A 20,534-nucleotide genomic window follows, 5' to 3' on the forward strand; every position below is an offset into this window, starting at 1 on the left:
GCACTTTATGGCACCAGTAAAAACCTATAAATTACATTCAGAATTGTGTTTGAGAATTGATCAAATGGATTCATCATAAGTTCAAATTTGGAGCATAGAAAGTATGTATGTTGTTGATCTGATGGAATTAGTCGAGCCACAAAGTGAGTTTAGCTAAAAAAAATTCATTTTTAGAAAACTAACATGTAGACTGATCCATTGATCTTCTCAAACTAATTGAAATCAAATTTGACCACTAATTGGTCACTAAAAACTCATTTACTCGTTTATTTGTGAACTATGATTTGCTAATAGGAAGGCCTATCGTCTGGCTCAAAAAATTGACCCAAATAGATAATAGGGCTCTAAAAGCTAATATGTTGATAGTTTTTTTGACATTCTTGCATCTTGCCAAATCTCATCTCATGACGATGATCCAAAAAAAAGATACTGACATTCAATGTTTCCCAGTTAAAACTGTATGCAAATAAACATGTCAGAAAATTGGAAATTGCATTTGGTTTGAGCTTTGAAAACTAGGCAAATAGATACTTGAGGCTCTAGAAACTAGGACATTGCTAGACATTGACATAGAGAGTATAAACCTCCAATTTGGCCTCATGATGAATGATTGGGAAAATTTGGCGAAGGTTAGAAATTGGCTCCTAGATTTGCAGGACTGGAAAATCAATAGAAAAGTGTTTTTTGCAAATGGAATGGCCCTGGGAAAGTGTACAGACAAATTCTTCAAGGTTTACAAATTGGTACACTTGAAGGATTTTTAGAGTAGAATGCATGGGTACAATTCATTTGATCTAGGCAATCATGGATTCATAGTTATAATATCTCAAACTGGGGTACCAATCAATCTACACTTTATGACACCAGTAAAAAGCTTTAAATTGCATTTAGAATCATGTTTGAAAACTAAACAAAAAAATTCATCATAAGTTCTAATCTAGAACATAGAAGGTAAGAAACCTATAGAATCCAATGCAAAAGAAATTTTCTTAGTAAGGTCAACTGAATCAAAGTTATAATCGATCAAACAGGGCTACCCGAAATTATGAATAGTATACAAATTTACAATAGAGGCAACTAATCAACTTTGAGACATTCAAAACCTAGTCAAAGTATGTCAAAATGACTTAACACTTGGAACATAGTTTCTTTGATATGTATACAAAATATCCTCAAACTGGCAAGTCATGAATCTTAAGTACTAGATATTCAAAAGAAAACATGCCTTCCTATCACTTTTTGACACTTAGGTAGAATTATGAAATATGATACTAGCTCAAAATAGAACTTTGTATAATGATTCAAAATGTCAATTTATCATCATAGAATGCATAAATAGGCTAAATGCAAGGTGTTAGAAACATAAAACACCTCTTAGACATTAATACGAAAATTGGGTACATATGCATGAAAAGCATTCAAAGGGCTCAAAATGACTCAAAATTTGGAATGGACACGCAAAATGGGAATACAATTTTGAGTGCCATCAGTGGCTCTATTTGGGGATGCATGCCCCTTGTGGGCATGGAAAGAATTTAGATCTCTGGAGGAAGAAGACCACTCTAACAAAAGCTTTCTCAAACAACTTATTAAAAATAGGGAAACTATTTTAACTATGTATAAACTATGGCCTCAAGCCACCAATTTTTTTTCAAAGCTTCCTACCTCTATCATATACCTACTTCTCTTAACATCTAGTTGAGGTAAATTGAAAATTTCATTCTCCTTTGTTTTACCCAACACATCAGCACTTTCAATCACTTCATTAGGAAAAACAAAACTATCATCATCACTTTCATAGTGCATTTAGACACATTTTCTTCATCTGTCTCATAATGAAAATATGAATCAGTATGATCATAACTACTAATATCAAATTGAAACTGATATTCACTAACTTACTCATGGATACCTTCAATTGGAAACACAAAAGTTTGGTATTCTACTTCATTCAACAAGTTACACAAATCAATTTGTAACTCACCTTGTGTATTTGAGTATGAAGGGTATATAATATCTAATTTTTGCCTCTTTGAAGTGATATTAATCATTACACCAGATTTATCATTTGCTGAAAACTCTTTACATTGAAAATTTTGGTTAGTTACCAAGTTTGAAAAATAATTCTAAAAAAGCTGATCCAAAACATGCTGATCATAATCATTATCCATTTCTAACATACTATTAGAGGGAACCTTAAAATCATAAAAAAATTTATTACATGATTTGTCAGTATAAAAAGGAAATTCAAAATTAGATATAGGATTTTCACTATTTTCCTCTTCATCTGAAGTATCAAACATATTTTAGTGCAATCATCAATAGGATAAAACATTGAGACAATAGAAAACTTTCCTTCAAACACATCTCTTGCATCTATCGATTCGTCATGTGCATATACACTTGAGGTATTATCATATGCACCTCCAAAGTTTGATAGAGATTTTTTAGATTCTTTATCTTTTTCCAAATCAAACATTGGGGAAGTGAGTTAACTAAATGAAGAAAAATAATAAAGGAAAATATGAACATCCTTAGTAGTACTTACAAATTTCTCAAAATCATGTGCCAAAAAATCTAAAATCTCATCAGGGCTCAAGAAGACTTCCTTACAAATCTTCTCCTAGCTTACTATCTAGATGATATGAAGAACTTACAATAGAAGCAACATTAGTATGATAATTTGAAATATCAGAATCATCACAATATTCATTTTTATCATAACAACCAACACTTCCATTGCTGTTATAAACTTCCTCAAACTCATATTCACTATCAAAAGATTCATTTTCAATATCATATCCATCTTCTTTATGCTGGTTGCAATCTTCTTGTTCATTAAAATATGAATCCATCTCTTCACACTTAGAAGACATATTACCATTGTTTATGGATTCATTACATTCATCATTACCTTGACTTTTAGCACATGTATTATCATTATTAGGAGACATAATATGAATACTATCATTATCACTTTCCATCTCCTTGATGAATCTCTCAGCTTGTAAAAGCTCTTGTAACCTTCTAGGTGCTAGCCAATTAATTGAATTAGGTGCTATAATATCTAGGAAAACACTAGGTAGGGAAGATTCCTCTAGTCTAGAATGAAAAGGCATCATACTAATTACTGATTTAAATATCATATAAACTTGTTCAATAGTTAGACCTTGAATACTTCCCATTTTCCCCTTGACTATGCTAATAATCATATTGTAGATTTTCTTATTCAACATAACAATAGTACTAGCCACAATTTTCCAACTTTCAAAAATTGGTAGACTAGCCTCAGACTTGATGTCTGAATCCATCTCAAAATAAAAACTTCACCTCTTTCTCTAGTGTTGAAAATTCACTAAATAGAGGTACCTTTTGTATAACTTACTTTCCTTAAAAAAATCTCAAGAAAGGTGAAAAAATACCTTAAATATGATGCTTGCAAACCTCTTCAATGCTATGAACAATAGTAGATTCAAATCTTGTCTTGATTTAGTAACTCTTGCATAGCATCATGCATTTTCTTTACAACCATTTCCAATGGCCTAAGATGACTTCTTCAAATTTTTATTCCAACTATCATAACATCACAATTGCATTGGTATAGAGATACAACTTCAAGTTGCCACTCACTAAGTGAGAAAAGATTTTCCAACTTGCACAAAACAAAAAGCTGGTCCAGAATTTACAATAGGTATTTGAAAACTTACACACAACATTATAATTTCACACCCTTAACAAAATGAAAGAAAACTTATTCTTGACCCTTAGATTCATAGCAACCACTCTGTGTTCACTTATCTATCACTAATCTTCAAAGATATTGCTGTCAAGAATAAGGCACAACTAAGAGACAAAAATCTAGCATGGAGATGAAAAATAACTTACAATTCCTTACTGTTGTAATAATTTCACTATGTCTCTCCCTAGTAGAGTTTTCATTTTGTTGGCTCCTCATTTAACATATTTAAAAATAACCAAGAAACCAAACCAATACACCTAAGGCTAGCAAATTCCTATAACGGATGCACTTGACTATTGATCTTGGGCCAACTATAAGGTTACTTTCTTCTTCTTCTTTAGGCTCTGCAAGACCTGGGTGGGTGGACCTTAGATTCTTTATATGGTACCAGTGTAAAGGCATACAACTAAATCTAGATAATAGATAAAATGCCTTAATCTTCTATGTTTATGCAAGCATTCATGGTCATGAAATAGCTAATAACAAAGCACATGAATCTAATACACCAAGTGAGGGAAACTCTTATAACTCTTAAACATAAAGGGAAAGATATTCAATTAATGATTGAATCATCAACAAAACCTAGGTATGCAACAGTAGAGAACATGCAATCTCTAAGCTGACCAGTCCCTTATCCATTGGGCATCAACTAATCCTTAATGTACACATGGACACCTGAAGTATACTTGTATATCCAGACATCTGATCTATCTATATGACTTGCAAATAGATATCAATCTTCATTAAAACTATCATGCTTATGGTAATATCCTCCTAGTGAAAACTACAATGCTGTCAATGTAAACAAGCATTTACATGGATCTTTGTTCCATTAGCAAGTTTATCTAGACATACAACCTTAAAGGATTGCAAATGAGTTTAAGCTCTTCATTCTTAAACACAAAATATTGCAACTAACAGAAGCATGAGATGAGAATCAGAATGAAACTAAAGAAAATGAAGCTCTTGTATTAATTTCATTGAAAACAATATATCACTTGTATACCAAAACTTAGAAAATACACAAAAAGATGACTGTGTAATAAAAAATGCTTCAAAAGAAATACAATACTACTATTCATAACAGAGGAACACTAAGAATGGTATCATAGCAGTTAGGAAATTCTCCAACTCTGGAACCTATCTATTCTCATAATCCTAAGAAATATCAAAAAATTAGAACCCTTACCGTGAGCAGAGAAGAAGAATATATAGAACAAAAGATATTTTAGGATCTAGAAACTAAAATTGACATGTGTCCCGTTGAAATAATCTTCAATCTGATATAGTTGAAACTGAACTTCTTCATCTGCCTATAACCAAAAACCATAAATAATGCAACAAAAATATCTAATATATCTCATTAAAACAATTATCAAAATATCCTCTTGAAGAAAATATTAGATACACATCAAATCTATGTTGAAGATTGAAATGTGATCCTGGCTTATCACTTTTGTTTTTGCCATGAAATCAATTGTATTGTTGACAAAAACACTTAATTACTTCCAATTTCATTTAAAACAATCAAATCTCCCTTAAAGTTGCTGAAATCAAATCTGATGAAATTATGGCTATATCTAATCTCACTTCAAACTGGAAACACAAATCTATAATTTTCACTAAGAAGCCCTCTGAATCACAAAACCTCCTGTAGTTGTTTCTAGATAATACCTGTTCAAAAACTAATTGTTGAAATGGATAGTTCCTTTTTTACTAGTTCTGTCAATATTCTACACTACATATTTTGGACAAAAATCATGCCCCTGAGATCAATTTGAAAATTGAGCTCCTAGGCTATGAATAGAGCTAAGTAAAAATTTAAATGTTTTATATAGTCAAAACTATATAAAAAAAACTTAAAATAATTTATATCTTTCAATCATTTGAAAATTTGTGTTGAAATAATCTTTGAATTTTATTATTTACTCATACTCCCCTTTGCTCAAATCAATGGATGCCAAGTGTCAAATTCTCATTGGCCAACTATCTGGATGGGCCCCATGAATACCATTGAAATGTTTGAAATTGAAAATCTCCACATTAAATCTATCATAACATCCTAGCATTATAATTTCATATCTCTAATCCTATGAAAAAGTTGTAAGATCGAAGCTCCTTAATTTTTCTTTTCTGACTATACAATAATAATCAACATATTCATCTTCAACTTTAAACTTTAATTTAACCTCCGATCCTATGGCAACTCTATTTTTCATAGCATCTTGCATCCTCTTTTTTAGGCCTTCGATCTTATGCAATGCCTGAGACAATCATAATATCATATCATAGCAAAAAAAAATTGGCAACCATACACTGATCGTAATGTCAAAGGACCCAGCTTTGTTTCTCGTGGTACCATGATTTGCATAACATCGGAAGCCTCCATTCTCCACTTAACAATCTCCTGATGAGACACTTAGGAATCCAAGTCAAAACCATATTTGACTTTGCATGACAACTGGCTAGATGGGCAGGCCCCTCCATGCATGAGCAATGACTTTCATAAGTCTTGCGTGTCTTGAAGACACTATATTATTTGAGAAATGTGGATTTTAAAAACCTTACTAGCCTATTTTGTGCCCAATGTGGGATAAAGCATTGAAAGCAATTTTAAAATGAACTACTCCCCTTCAAAAATGTGGATTTCTCTGTAGATTCTTGCTTTTTTCTTTGCTACCTTTACATAGGTGACTCCCATGTTGCTCTTCTCATGCCATGGGCACTCCACACATCATAAATTCCTATCCATTTGCCTACTATGGATGTTCAATCCCTCTTCAATCTATAATGGTTTCCTCTATTCTCTTGCGTGGACTGCTATGCCATCTACCATGGGCTTCATCTGATGGTGCCCAAATCTGAAGTAGATGCTCTTCTTCTCATGGTGTGGCTTCCTTCTGATAATGCCACCCTCCTTCCTTGGCATGGTACTCCTCTCTCTTTGGCATCTCCCCAACAGCTTGCAGTGGACTTCTAGTTCAAAATGTGAGATAATCAATTTGATATTTAAAGACAACCACAAATTTGGTCTACTATTTTTCTTGATTAGAATTGAAAACATTTCATCCATATAAAGATGATGTTCTACAAGCTCAAATTGTCATTTTGTTAAAGCTACATTTAGTGGGACATGGGTGATGTGTTTCTTCTCACATGGTAATCCTGGTCTCATGCCATGGGCTACAACTTTAATTTTCATCCACATCTGCATTTTAGGCATCACTTCCTCCAAATATGTAATTGTGTGTTTTGAATCAACTAGAGTAACTACTCCATCAAGCTACATATGATGTGTAACCTTGTTATCTATATAAAATGTTTGAATCACAGTAGCTAGATTTGCAAGACCATGCTTGTGATCATGGTGGTAATTGTCATGATCCTTCAAACCCTCAATTTAAATATCAGATTCAATCCTATCTAAATCAAAAACCCCAATGCCAAGGACATAATCAATGTCAACATTCTCATATTGTGTGTGTTTTATTTGAGCCATTGCATTGATTTTCCTTTAAAAAAATTATGTTGTCAAATTGTCTTCCCCAACCAAGTCAATCTTGTTCAATATAAGGCAATCAACAAATGCAACTTGTTCAACTACCTCATTCACCTGCCCCTCATGTACATTGGTGCTCATTTTTTTCTCATGTCATGGGTATCATTTCTCTTTAAAATTTCCTTAGAGAGGAAAGTCTCTGGTGTCGATAGATTCATCCCTTCATTATTTTCTAAGTGATTGATTTAATAAAAATGCTCATAGCATGTTGTTGATTCGATGGAATTAGTAGGCCACAAAGTAGGTTTGACTAATTTTTATTCATTTTTAGAAAACTAACATGCAGACCGATCCATTGATCTTCTCAAACTGATTGAAATCAAATTTGACCATTGATTGGTCACTAAAAACTCATTTACTCATTTATCTGCAAACTATGATTTGTTGATAGGAAGGTCTATCAGCTAGCTAATATGTTGATAGTCTATTTGGCATTCTTGCATCCTACCAAATCTCATCTCATGACAATGATCTAGTCAAAAGATACTAACGTTCAATGTTTCCCAGTTAAAACTATATGCAGATAAACATGTTAGAAAACTGGAAATTGCATTTGGTTTGAGCTCTAAAAACTAGGCAAATAGATACTTGAGGCTCTAAGAATTTGGATGTGCATAGACACTAACATAGAGAGTATAAACCTCCAATTTGGGCTCATGATGAATGATTGGGAAAATTTGGTGAAGGTTAGAAATTGACTCCTAGATTTGCAAGATTGGAAAATTAATAGAAAAGTGTTTTTTTGCAAATGGAATGGCCCTTGGAAAGTGTGCAAAAAAATTCTTCAAGGTTTACAAACTGGCACACTTGAAGGATTTTTAGAGTATAATGCATGAGTACAATCCATTATCTAGGCAATCATAGATTCATAGTTATAATATCTCAAACTGGGGTACCTATCAATCTGCACTTTATGACACCAGTAAAAAGCTTTAAATTACATTCAAAATTGCATTTGAAAACTAAACAAATGGATTTTTCATAAGCTCAAATCTAGAGCATAGAAGATAAGTGACCTCTAGAATGTAATGCAAAAGAAATTTTCTCAATAAGGTCAATTGGGTCAAAGTTATAATCGGTCAAATTGATGCAGGAGCATCTAGAGGTATAAGGGCAATCTTGTGTCATCCAAAAAAATGTACTTAGAATTAGTTTTTGTTTCATGTGTTTTCATTTTTGGATACCCATTTGGTTCAAATAAAGGTTCCAACTCTCATAGTTCCACTATTAGTGTTATGGGTTATAATTTTTAATCACCTTGGGATACGTGTAAATGCCAAAAAAATAGGAGTATGTAATTGAGACATCATTTTGGTGAAATAGAAGGTGTAAATTGGTCGAAAGATTTTCATTGTAATTTAGAGCATTCCAAAAAAAGAATCAGGCCAAAAGGCCCCACGGTTTGAAAGTTACTACAGTTTTTTGATTTCTGGAGACATCCTAAGAATACTTCAAAGTTAGGTTAGGGGCATTAAATGACCTTGAACAGGGCTAAAAATGGGGTACAAACAAAACTGGTCCATAGGGCTATAGAGAACTTGAAGAGCTTTTCAAAAATGTAAACGGTTTGTCAATCGGAGCTACATTTCAAAAGTTATGCCTCTTGAAAGTTCGATTACCGTTTCTGGATTCTTCTAATTTTGCGCTGACTTCTAATGCGACTTTTAGAGCCTTCTATTTGGTCGATGGATGCCTACTAGCACTTTTTAAAATTTATTCCTAATACTTAACCCTTTGAATTCTATTTAAGAACATTTCTGGCATTGTAAAAGGCAGTTAGGAGTGGAGTTTGAGAGAAGGTATTGGGAGAAGAATTTATCTCCAAATTTATGCTATTGTAAGCCCATAGGGCATTTTTTGGTGTTTGTTTCTTTACACTAAGTGTACTAGCATATTTTTATAGTTAATCAAATTTTCCCTTTCCTATTGTGTCCATTCTGTACTTGGGTTGTGTCCCCCATCACAAATAGGGCTACCCAGAATTATGAACAATATGTAGATTTACAATAGAGGCAACCGACCAACTTTGAGACATTCAAAACCTAGTCAAAATATGTCAAAATGAGTTGAAACTTGGAACATATGTTCTTTGATATACATGCACAACATCCTCAAAGTGGTGAGTCATGAATCTTAACTGGGTACTAGATATTCAAAAGAAAACATGCCCTCCTATCACTTTTTGACATAGGCAGAATAATGAAATATGACACTAGCTCAAAACAGAACTTTGCAGAATGATTGAGAATGTCAATTTATCATCATAAAATGCATAGATAGGCTGAATGAAAGGTGTTATAAATATAAAACACCTCTTAGACCTTAATATGATAGCTGGGTACATATGCATGAAAAGCATTCAAAGGGTTCAAAATGACTCAAAATTTGGAATGGATACTCAAAATGGGAAGGCAATTTTGAGTGCCATCAGAAAGCTTTGCTCTTCTTCTTTTTTGTTTTATTTTTTTAAAACTATCTTATCACATCCACATTCATGGAGTGCCTCTCAAGTCCAACCTATCATCCTCATGGGAATTGGAGTGCCTTTATTCCAGTAGCCCAATTTGACTTGCATGTAATTTTTTTTTTTTTGAAAGGAAAAGTCATTTGGTGGGAGAAGGGACCAATTAGCATATAAATTTTACTAGGTGAGGTATAAGATATGATAAGAAAAGGATTAATTGAAATGATTTTTTTATTTTATGTAATGTATTTTATAATTAAAAAGATTAATTGAATAAATAACAAGAATTTTTAAAAGGGAATATTTGTGGGAATATGCTCTATTCCAAAGTGAATAAATTTATTTTTACATACAAAAGGCAGAGAGCATTTTTTCTCTAGAAAGATAAATTTTATAAGGATCCCTTTCTTTTCCCCAACTATTAAATTTTCTCATACATAAGGGGGATTTTTTTTTTTCATTTTCTAGGATGAATTATAGCATAGAATTTGACATTATATTTATCCATTCGAGTAGGAATATTTTTATTTTCAATAGTTATTAAAATACAAAATGAAATACCATCCATATAAATTGAATTTCCTTAACACATATTAATAATCAAATTGCATAATTTTATTTAAAATCATTGCATCTAATCATTGTTAATCTTATGCATACAAATTTGAACTATAAAGAATTCCATATGGAAGGAAATTGCTCATTTTTTTCAACACATGTAGGCTAGCCACTTCTTATTTATTTTATTCAAAACTCCCAATTCAAGGACTCCATCAAGAAAGAATCAGGGAAGAAAACCTAATATCATTTTCATTTCAAAAATAAGGTTAACAATAAATTTTACATCAATATCATTATCTCGAGGAGAAGTCTCCAAAATATTTGAATCAAAACACAAAACTTTGAATCCAATTTGGCTCCATATCAAGGTAACCATGGAGAACTAAAATTAACCAAGAGACAATCTGATTCAACACAAAGACACTTTCAACCAATTACTCCAATCCCAGGTTTTCACAATAGGTTCATTATTGAACCAAGACTAGGGAGAAGGTGGATTTTTTTAGGGTAAGAGAAGTCAATGAACACCAAAAAAAATGCTTCTTCTAAGGCTAATAATCACAAGAACTTTTGTTCTTTCACTTCTTATCTTTTCAAACACAAAATAGTTTGTATTGATGAATAGGGGCCCATATCTCCCTACTCTCTCTATCTCTTCATCACGAGGAGAGAATCTACACTAACCCAGAGTCTAACTAAGACCCTCCTCTCATACATGGCCACTTCTGCCCTGTCCAAGGGTGAGTAATGCCAACACAACCCTTATAGCTACCCTCACAAAATAAATGTAAAATAAGAAAGGAAAATAATTAAGAAACCCATAACAACCCATCCCTCACATATTTAATCATACACATGAAAACACACACATGAAAAAAGGCCTACTTAAGAAATTGAAAACATAGCATGAAGAACAAGACTGTGAAGGATTCCTACCTTCACAAATGGTTATGGCAATTTGGAATTTTGAGAGCCAATCCTTCTTCCTCCTACAATCCTATCTTTACTCTCTCTAAATTTAGAGATTGGGTAAAAATTCTTCAACCCTAAAATTTGCAACTAAATAGGCTTCTAACTCACCCACCTAAAAATTACAATAACTCCAAACTTGACTAAGTCCTAAGGTCTTCCAATTTGGTCCTATCATTAAGGAAACCTTTTTGGTGGAGTATAAACTTGGAAAACTCATGGAGAAGTTAAATTTTCACACTAAAGGAAAAATGAGATATTTAGGACGTCATAAAAGTCAACAAAAGGGTCTAGAGGGGTGGAAAATACCCTCACCCCATACACATACCCCCTAGGCACTTGGTTTGCACTAATTTTAGCCCCCTGAGATCATTTTTGGAACTATTAATTGGATTGAAATATTTGAATTTTATAAAAACCATAGGAATGCAAATTCACCACTGAAACCTAATTAGAGTAATTAATCTAGGTTACCAACTAATTAGTCTTAGGTTACTAACTTAATCCATCTTAGATTGTCAGGTTACTCAGCTAACCCTAATTCTCATGCTAATACACATAAAAATTACGAGTGTTAGGTGATACCATAAGATCACTATTAAAAAATAATTAACACTTTATGATTACATATTGATACACACATTCTAATTATTATACAAATAAAATATGAAACAACAAGGTTTTCATCTTTTATTAGCCTCAACCCTGTGTTTCATAAATTATATAGAGGGTCCATTACCTATTCTCCATTAGATTTCCTGGCTAATAATCTTGCATACTCAGTTCACACATCTGTAGCTTGAGAAAAATCACACACACACACACACACACACACACATTTAACACTTATTTGGGTAAACACATTAATCAAAACATCAATCTTTCATTTAAATAATTGTTATCTCATTTTTGCACACATATTTGATCATTAAAAAATTGCATAATTAAAGTATTAATCATATTCCTAGTCCTAAATTCATTTACTATACTACACCATCATTATGAATGCTTATAAAACATCAAATAACATTATTAAGCACTTTAAAGTAAATCATCACACAACTTAAAATAATATACTAATGTACAATCCATTAAACAATGTCTCGACATATCGAGTCATAATATATCAAAATAAAAATGTAATAGATGTGCTATGATGGATCAGGGTGAGGCCTCACATTAGGATATACCACTACAATCTTCTTAGCTTTGATTTCCTTTTACTAGGAAAAAAAACTTGTTTTCCCTTTCCTTCTTGTACTTCTTCATCTTAATTTTCATTACTACTTCTATCCTCTTCTACACCTTGAGTGATTTGTAGGGGAGCTTCCATTTCATCTTCTTTAGCTAATTTTTCTTCCAAATCCTCAATCATCTTCTTTCTCCTCTTGTTCATAGTAGTAATCTTCACTTCTAATGAGATCTTTTTCTTTGCAACCTCATATTTTCTGAATGGCTCAACCTTTGAATCAACTTTTTTTACCAACAATGTAGTGATGACAACAGTCAATTCATCTACACTAATCTCATAGGGAAATGGTCTCAACCATGCTACCCTAGGTTTTACTACTTGAACATAATTATTATCCATATCAAATAGAAAGAATACATCATCGTAATACTTGCTAACAATTGACTTAGGGATCCTTGTCCTCTTTTTCATCTTCTATTGGAAATATTCAAAATAACTATCCATTACACTCTCAAAATTCTCACCAATTTGTTGAATGAAATCACCCATCTACCCTATCATAGTTTTTTCTTGTTCCCATATCACATAATTAATTATAGGGAAATAATTTTGAACATAAAATAATAGATTTACAATAAGTGATTCAAACTTACACATAGAATTATTTTCCTTGCAATTAGAAACCAAATTCTCATCCAATTGTGTCCATTGTAGCTCAACAAGGTCATATTCATGATCCTTTTTGACAATCTTCCATGCTTGATCAATTGTCACACATGAAGCACTATTCAATTAGCTTGAATGATAAAAACTTGTGCATAATCACTCAAATGAAAAAATCAATAAGAGGGTCTTTAATCATTTTAATATGCAATCCTCTTCCATTCCATACTATGTTTGTATTTTCCTCTATTACCTCTTTTCTTTGGCATTGCATTTTCTTTGTTCAATCACACATGGGGTATCTAGTCATGACATGAATAATTTCCTTTATGATCTTGACTAGTCTAGTTTCTAACCACAACTTCATATCACAACTTTGAAGTTCTTCAAGAAATCTAGGTCAAAATTCAACCCTTTCTCAACAATAATTTTGAATCCATCATTCAATATTCCTTCTTTGCAAAACTTATCATAAGCCATACTTATCTTATAATATCCCTCTTCATTGATTTTAAATGTATAAAAATATCATACATAATTTATCTTTATAGTCTTGGATGGAATTGCTAAAAGGACAACCTTATAATCTCCCATCATTACAATTTTAGGTACAACCTTATACTTTGGACATGGACAAGCATCATTCTTAACTAATTGCACATTACCAACATCGATTTCATGCTTCTTTGTGTTTGCAAATGAACTAGTTTCCATTTCATCATTTTGGGGTTTGATTGCAAGCTTTTGTGAAACTTGGCAACTATAATCTTTTGCACTTTAATTCACTTTGTTGATGGTGTTAGAATATATAGTCCATTGATAGAACTAAGAGGTTGGGGCGGGGGGGGGCGATGAATTAGGTTTCCAACTAATATCACAAATATCAATTTTAAAAAACCTTAACCATATGAGTAATGTAAACAAAAACAAAAACAAGATACTCATACACAATAACACTAGATATGTTGATTAGGAAAACCCTTGATCAGCAGGAAAACCCCGATGGCGATGGTACCCACAAAATGATGTACTAATAGAAATATTCCTTGTTAGAGGATAGACCTTGTTAGGATTTTGTTATAACATTCAGTACATATGAGTCCCTATTAAGAGACTTTGAATCCCTGTTAGGAGATTCTATAGGAGTTGTGGAAGACAACTGGACCCACTACCCAAGCAGCTTCAAGGGAAAGAACAATGAACCCACTATCCAAATGATCTTTGTATTATTCCTTGCAAAATATTATAACTAAATTATACTTCCTTCCTTAAGGATTTCCTAATCAATTAAATTAAGATATGTAATTAATTATAATTACAATAGCACTTCTAGCTCACAATCTATACAAAAATTTATATGTATGACTCTAGGTCATGTGCACTTGCTGATATTATGACCTGACTATCCTCTATCACTAGTTGATTGTACATCTTCCTACTACTCTCAAATTTAATCTAGTAAACAAACATCGAGAATTTATTTCCCAATACTCTATTTCTAAACTTCTCTATCTAAATTAGGTACAAATTCCATACATCTTTGAAACAGAATTTTCCTCTTAACCAAGTCATCAGGAAACTCTTAGGAAGATGTCCATAATTGTGTATTACTTAACCCTTACTCAGTTATTGTGCAACATAAGGTCTCTGACTGCTATTCTTCCTGCTCTAATAGAAACACTACTATGTTGACATCAATGACAAACATAGTCATGAATGTAACATATCAATACTCTCCAATGCTTGGGATACTCCTCCAATGTAGTATCATCAAAATTCATTCTAACAATATCCCACTTTGGCATTGATGGTAAGATAGATGAAAAACTACCGAAGTTCCAAGAATACCAGGTAAATTTCTTGTGCTACTTGCTATCCTCATTTCTCAAATTCTTTTCATCAATCAAATTTGAAATCCCCTAGAATACTGCTCTATTCATCTTCTTCTTTAGACATCAATTGTTCACTTCACACTAAATAATTCACAATACAACAGGTGTATATTCCTGCATCTTTACATGAATCTTTCTAAATATCCCTAAAGAGATATCTCTACCCCATTGCTTAGGATTCCTTCTCATGCACACTCTCCTCTATACCTTAAGAGATGTTTTTCATGCCTAACTTTGCCCCATTGACATCAATTCCAAAGGTTTCAATGATAGTACCAATTGTTACATACCAATTGTAAATTAGATGCTCAAGACATAAACCAACATGAGTGTCCAAAGACACTGTTCAATACCAAATACCAAATAACTAGAGTCCTGCATGAATTAGTACATACTAGATACTCCCTCATTTGGGAATCATAACATTCAGTCCAGTCAAATAGTAGTGATTTGTACCATTGGATTGATGTACTCTCAGCATCACCTACTCAAAAGTAGGTAGGGTCATAACCCCAAGAATACCTCTTAAGTATTCAAATGTATCTTTAGGAAAAGGTTTTATAAAGATATTTGCAATTTGATCCTTAGTACTTACATACTCCAATCTGATCTCCTTTTTTATTGCTTTCTCTCTCATCACATGATACTTAATTGATATATGTTTAGTCTTAAAATGTAATACAAGATTCTGAAACATACTCACTATGCTTGTGTTATTACAATAAATGATAACAAGTTCTTCAATCTCAAATTTGATATCCTTCAACATTTTCTTCATCCACATAACTTGATTATAGTTATTTAATGCTGTAATATACTCTACCTTAGTTGTACTTTGTGAAATACAATTTTTCTTCTTGCTTATCTAATAAACTAATCTTCCTCCAAGATAGAATGCTCCACCACTAGTGCTCTTTTTTTTCATCCATATTGCCTACCCAATCAACATCAATATATGTGCACAAAGTGAAATAATTTGATCTATCATACTAAATTCCATTATCAAATGTCCCTTTTAGATATCTAAATATTCTCTTTGCCATTGCAAAATGATATTTGTTAGGATCAGCTTGAAATCTAGCTACTATCCCAATTGCATTTTCTATATCTGGTCTAGTGTGAGTCAAATACTGCAAACCTCCAATCATTGATCTATACTTCTTCTATTCTACTATAGGTGTCTCATCTTTTCTAGATAAGTTATGACCAGTTATCATGGGTATACCAATAGGTTTATAACTTTCTAAACCAAACCTTTTCAACAAGTCTTTTAGGTACTTAGTTTGAGAGATTAATATACCATCAATATTTTGTGCAATCTGCAATCCTAGGAAAAACTTCATTTCTCCTATCATGCTCATTTCAAATTCATTCTTCATATCTTCAACAATTTTTTCACTAGCTTCATCATTACCTCCAAAATTAATGTCATCAATAAATATTACAATGATCAATACACCATCTTCAATTTCTTTTAGATACATGTTATTGTCTCTTGTACCTTTAGCAAATCCAAGCTTTTCCAAGTAACTATCTAACCTTTCATACCAGGTTCTTGGTGCTTGCTTCAAACCATAAAGAGATTTCTTCAATTTGCATACCATATCTTTTTCCTCTAATAAAGGAAAACCTTTAGGTTTCTCAATATAGATCTCTTCTTCTAGTTCTCCATTTACAAATGTAGAGTTAACATCCATTTGATAAACCTTGAATTTCTTGCTCACTGCATATGTTTCCTTATTGCTTCCATTCTTGCTACAAGTGCATATATTTCCTCATAATCAATGCCTTCTTGTTGTGAATAACCTTTACAAACAAGTATGGCCTTGTTTCTCACAACTTCTCCTTGGTCATTCATCTTATTCCTGAAAACCCACTTTTTCCCTATCATATTCTTGTCGTTTGGTCTAGGAACTAATTCCCATGTGTCATTCTTTATTGTCTCATCCAATTTTCCTTCATTTCTTGGATCCAATGATTATCCTTGACTTCTTCATTTGTGCATTTTGGTTCAACTTGAGATATCAAACATGTCTCCTCATTTTCTTCATTCCTTGTCATTACTCCTTTGTCTTTACTTCCAATTATCTACTCAAGAGGGTGATTCCTTGTTAGATTTCTATTAAGGGTAGGATTTGACATCTCAACTCTTATCTCTTAATAGGGTTAAGATCTCTACTCTTCTCTTTATTCAACAATTTGCACATCATTTTGCAAGTCATTATTAGTCTTGAGGAAAACTTCAACATTCTACTTAATAATTCTAGAATTATCGACTTCTTCATCTGAATCATAATCTATAATCTTTTCTTTGGTTCCAAACTTCTCATCAATCCTTACATTTCCACACTCAACTATTGTCTTAGTTTTATAGTTAAAGCATCTGTAAGCCTTAATTTCTAAAGAGTATCCAAGAAACATACCTTCATCGCTTCTTGTTTCAAATTTACCAATGTTATCATCTCTTTTAATGTAACATTTGTTCCCAATTATTCTAAAATATTTAACTAGTGATGAATGTCCAAACCATAGTTCATAAGGTGTCTTATCCATAGCCTTTTTAATCTATACTCTATTCATAGTATACACTATTGAATTCACTACTTCTCTCCAGAATGTCTTAGAAACATTATTCTCAAATTGCATCACTCTAGTTGTTGCTGCTAAAGACTTATTTATTCTCTCAGCAATCCCATTCTGCTTAGGTGTTCTAGGTGCTTATAGTTGTCTTTTGATTCTATTTTATTCACAAAATATCTTAAATTCTCTAGAGGTAAATTATCTTCCTCTATTTGATCTCAAATATTTAATCTTAACACCAAATTCATTCTCAATTCTATTCTTAAATATTTTGAACTTCTCAAAGGCTTCTAATTTCTCTTTAAGAAATTCTATTGACATCATTCTAGTGAAATAATCAACAAAAACCATAACATACCTTTTACCATAGAATTCTTTTGTTCTAGCAAGACCACTAAGATTTGTGTGAATAATCTCCAATTTTTCTATAGTAGAGAACTTCTTGCTAGGAAAAGAAACTTTCCTCTGCTTAGCCAAAATACACTCCTTCCATACAATGTTAGTAGGCTTAACAATCTTAGGTAGATCTCTCACTGTAAATGTACTACTAACCTTCAAATTATTATCAAAGTTTATATGAAAAAATCTTCTATGCCACAACCAACTACTATCAACTTTTTCTACCAAACATGTCATCTTAGTAGGATTCAATTGAAATACATTACCTCTACATCTAATGCCAATTCTAGTAATCTTACCATCTTTGTCTTTAATAGTTTTTGTCTTCTTAGTAAACTACAACTGATAACCGTTGTCCATCAACTGTCCAACACTCAACAAGTTATGTTTCAATCCATCAACAAAATAGACAAAATTAGTGTTAGTTTTTCCATCAAGAGTAATGGATTCAATTCTTGTTATATGATAGGATGCATTGTTACCAACTCTAACAATACCTTCATCATGATTTTTGAACTTAAAAAAATTATTCATATCACCAGTCATGTGATGTAATCAACTACTATTAATTATCTAATCAAAAAAAATTTCCACTTGGGTGACTAAAGCTCTTTCTTCTCTAATTTCTCTATCAAGATCATCTTCCTTTGTTGAAGTTGATGAAATATCAAGTCTGCAACTCCCAAGAATCACCTACATGCAAACACTTATTACAAAAGAGAGAAGCAAAAAGATATGGAGGCATAAATTGCCAGATCCATAGACAAGACATTCTTGATGAGCAAAAAAGTAGATTTCAATTATCAACAATGAATTAATCTCAATTCTCAATCAAAATGTTGACAATGAGAGATCATCTTTATAAAGGAGATCAAAATCCTAGAAAGGTCTAACTAGGTTACATCATAATAATTACTAAAAGAAATTAATTATTAGATGCCTAAAGTCTAGCTTAAGTAGACTAGAGTTAATTAGAAAATATCTAATTAATCTAACATATACTTAAGATAAACTTATGGAGTAGCTAAAAATCTAGAAACTACTACTAAAAGTAGATTTGGGTCCTGACAACAAGGCCTAATAAGGTACCCAAGCACAAACAAATCTCTAAAAAGAGGAGAAATAGAGAAAATCACATGGGAAAAACCCCACTCCAAAAAGAGATGGAAATAATGTTGAAAGAAACTAGTAAAGGACTGAAGAAGACTCCAAAGTTGGAAATGTCCCAGAAGTTAGGAGCAAAATATGATCATGAAGAACACCACTAAAGCATGTAGAAGCTGTGAAGCTCTACTAAAATTAATTGCTAATATGAAGAACCTCAATTAAAATAGAACCTAACCAGGTAGAGATAACTATAATCTACATCAAATCAAGAGGGACACAAAGGAAAAAAACTAAACTCAAAAAATATAGATGGTATGAAACACCAAAGCCTAAAGAGCTGATTAATCAAACCAAGGAAGCATGAGAAACAATAGAAGAACCCCCACTAATGCAAACAATGGTGAGGTGACAAGAAATTGGAATTTTTTTCCAAAAGAACTGTATGTCAAGGAACCACAATAAAGATGCATAAATGAGTACATATGTGTGTACTAAGGTGATCAACCTTAGATACATCATGAGGCTAATGTCATAGAAGGGACACTCACTAGACAAAGGAAGATGGAAAATAAAGGAAAAACATCAAACCCCCCATGGCACTTTAATCATGAGTAGTACATGTACAATAAGGCACAAGACATAATGAATCCCAAGAATACAATAATCTACATGACTGTCCTTAGATGAAACTACTCAAATTAGAAAACAAAATAAGGAAAAATAACTAAAATGAAAATACAGATGCAGTATGGCACTTCATCTCAGTGCATTTGCAAGAATGCATATAAATGAAGTCTAAATAGACCAGAAGAGACATAAGACTAATACAATAGATAATAAAATTCATGAAAAATCATTTGAAGTAATGAAATTGATCCCCAAACTTGAAAAAAGAAAGATATCCATCAGAATGCAAAAAATGCAAATGACTAAATATAAAGTGCTTGAAGTAGAATCTAGGAAAACAACCAACATCACTAAAAAAAATCAAAAAGACCTATCTAGTGAAATCAAGAATTCCCAAATTAGAGATCAAATGCTCAAGATATGTCTCCTAGAGTGAAAAATTGTACCCATAACATTGACAGAAAAAAATCTATCAAAAAAGCATCAAAATTGAAAATCACCTATACCACTATGATGGGCTCAGAACTAGCTTTTCAACAACATCTTATTTTTGGAAAATAGAGTTTGTATGCCTAAGATATGAGCAAAAATATGAAGGTAGGTCAAAATAGAGCCTGAGGAGGTGACAGGAATGTTGATGCAATGCTAATGTGGTATTGACATCAGCAAGTGACAAGCCCAAATTTGATGGGGAAAATGCCATCAATTAAGACATGCCATAAAATGACTCCTATTAGATAAAAAAATACCCAATCACTAGAAACAAAATTTAAAAAATAGTA

Source organism: Cupressus sempervirens, chromosome 10 (genome assembly GCF_028749045.1).
Source record: "Cupressus sempervirens isolate cs-2001-9-10 chromosome 10, ASM2874904v1, whole genome shotgun sequence".
Classification (NCBI taxonomy): Eukaryota; Viridiplantae; Streptophyta; class Pinopsida; order Cupressales; family Cupressaceae; genus Cupressus; species Cupressus sempervirens.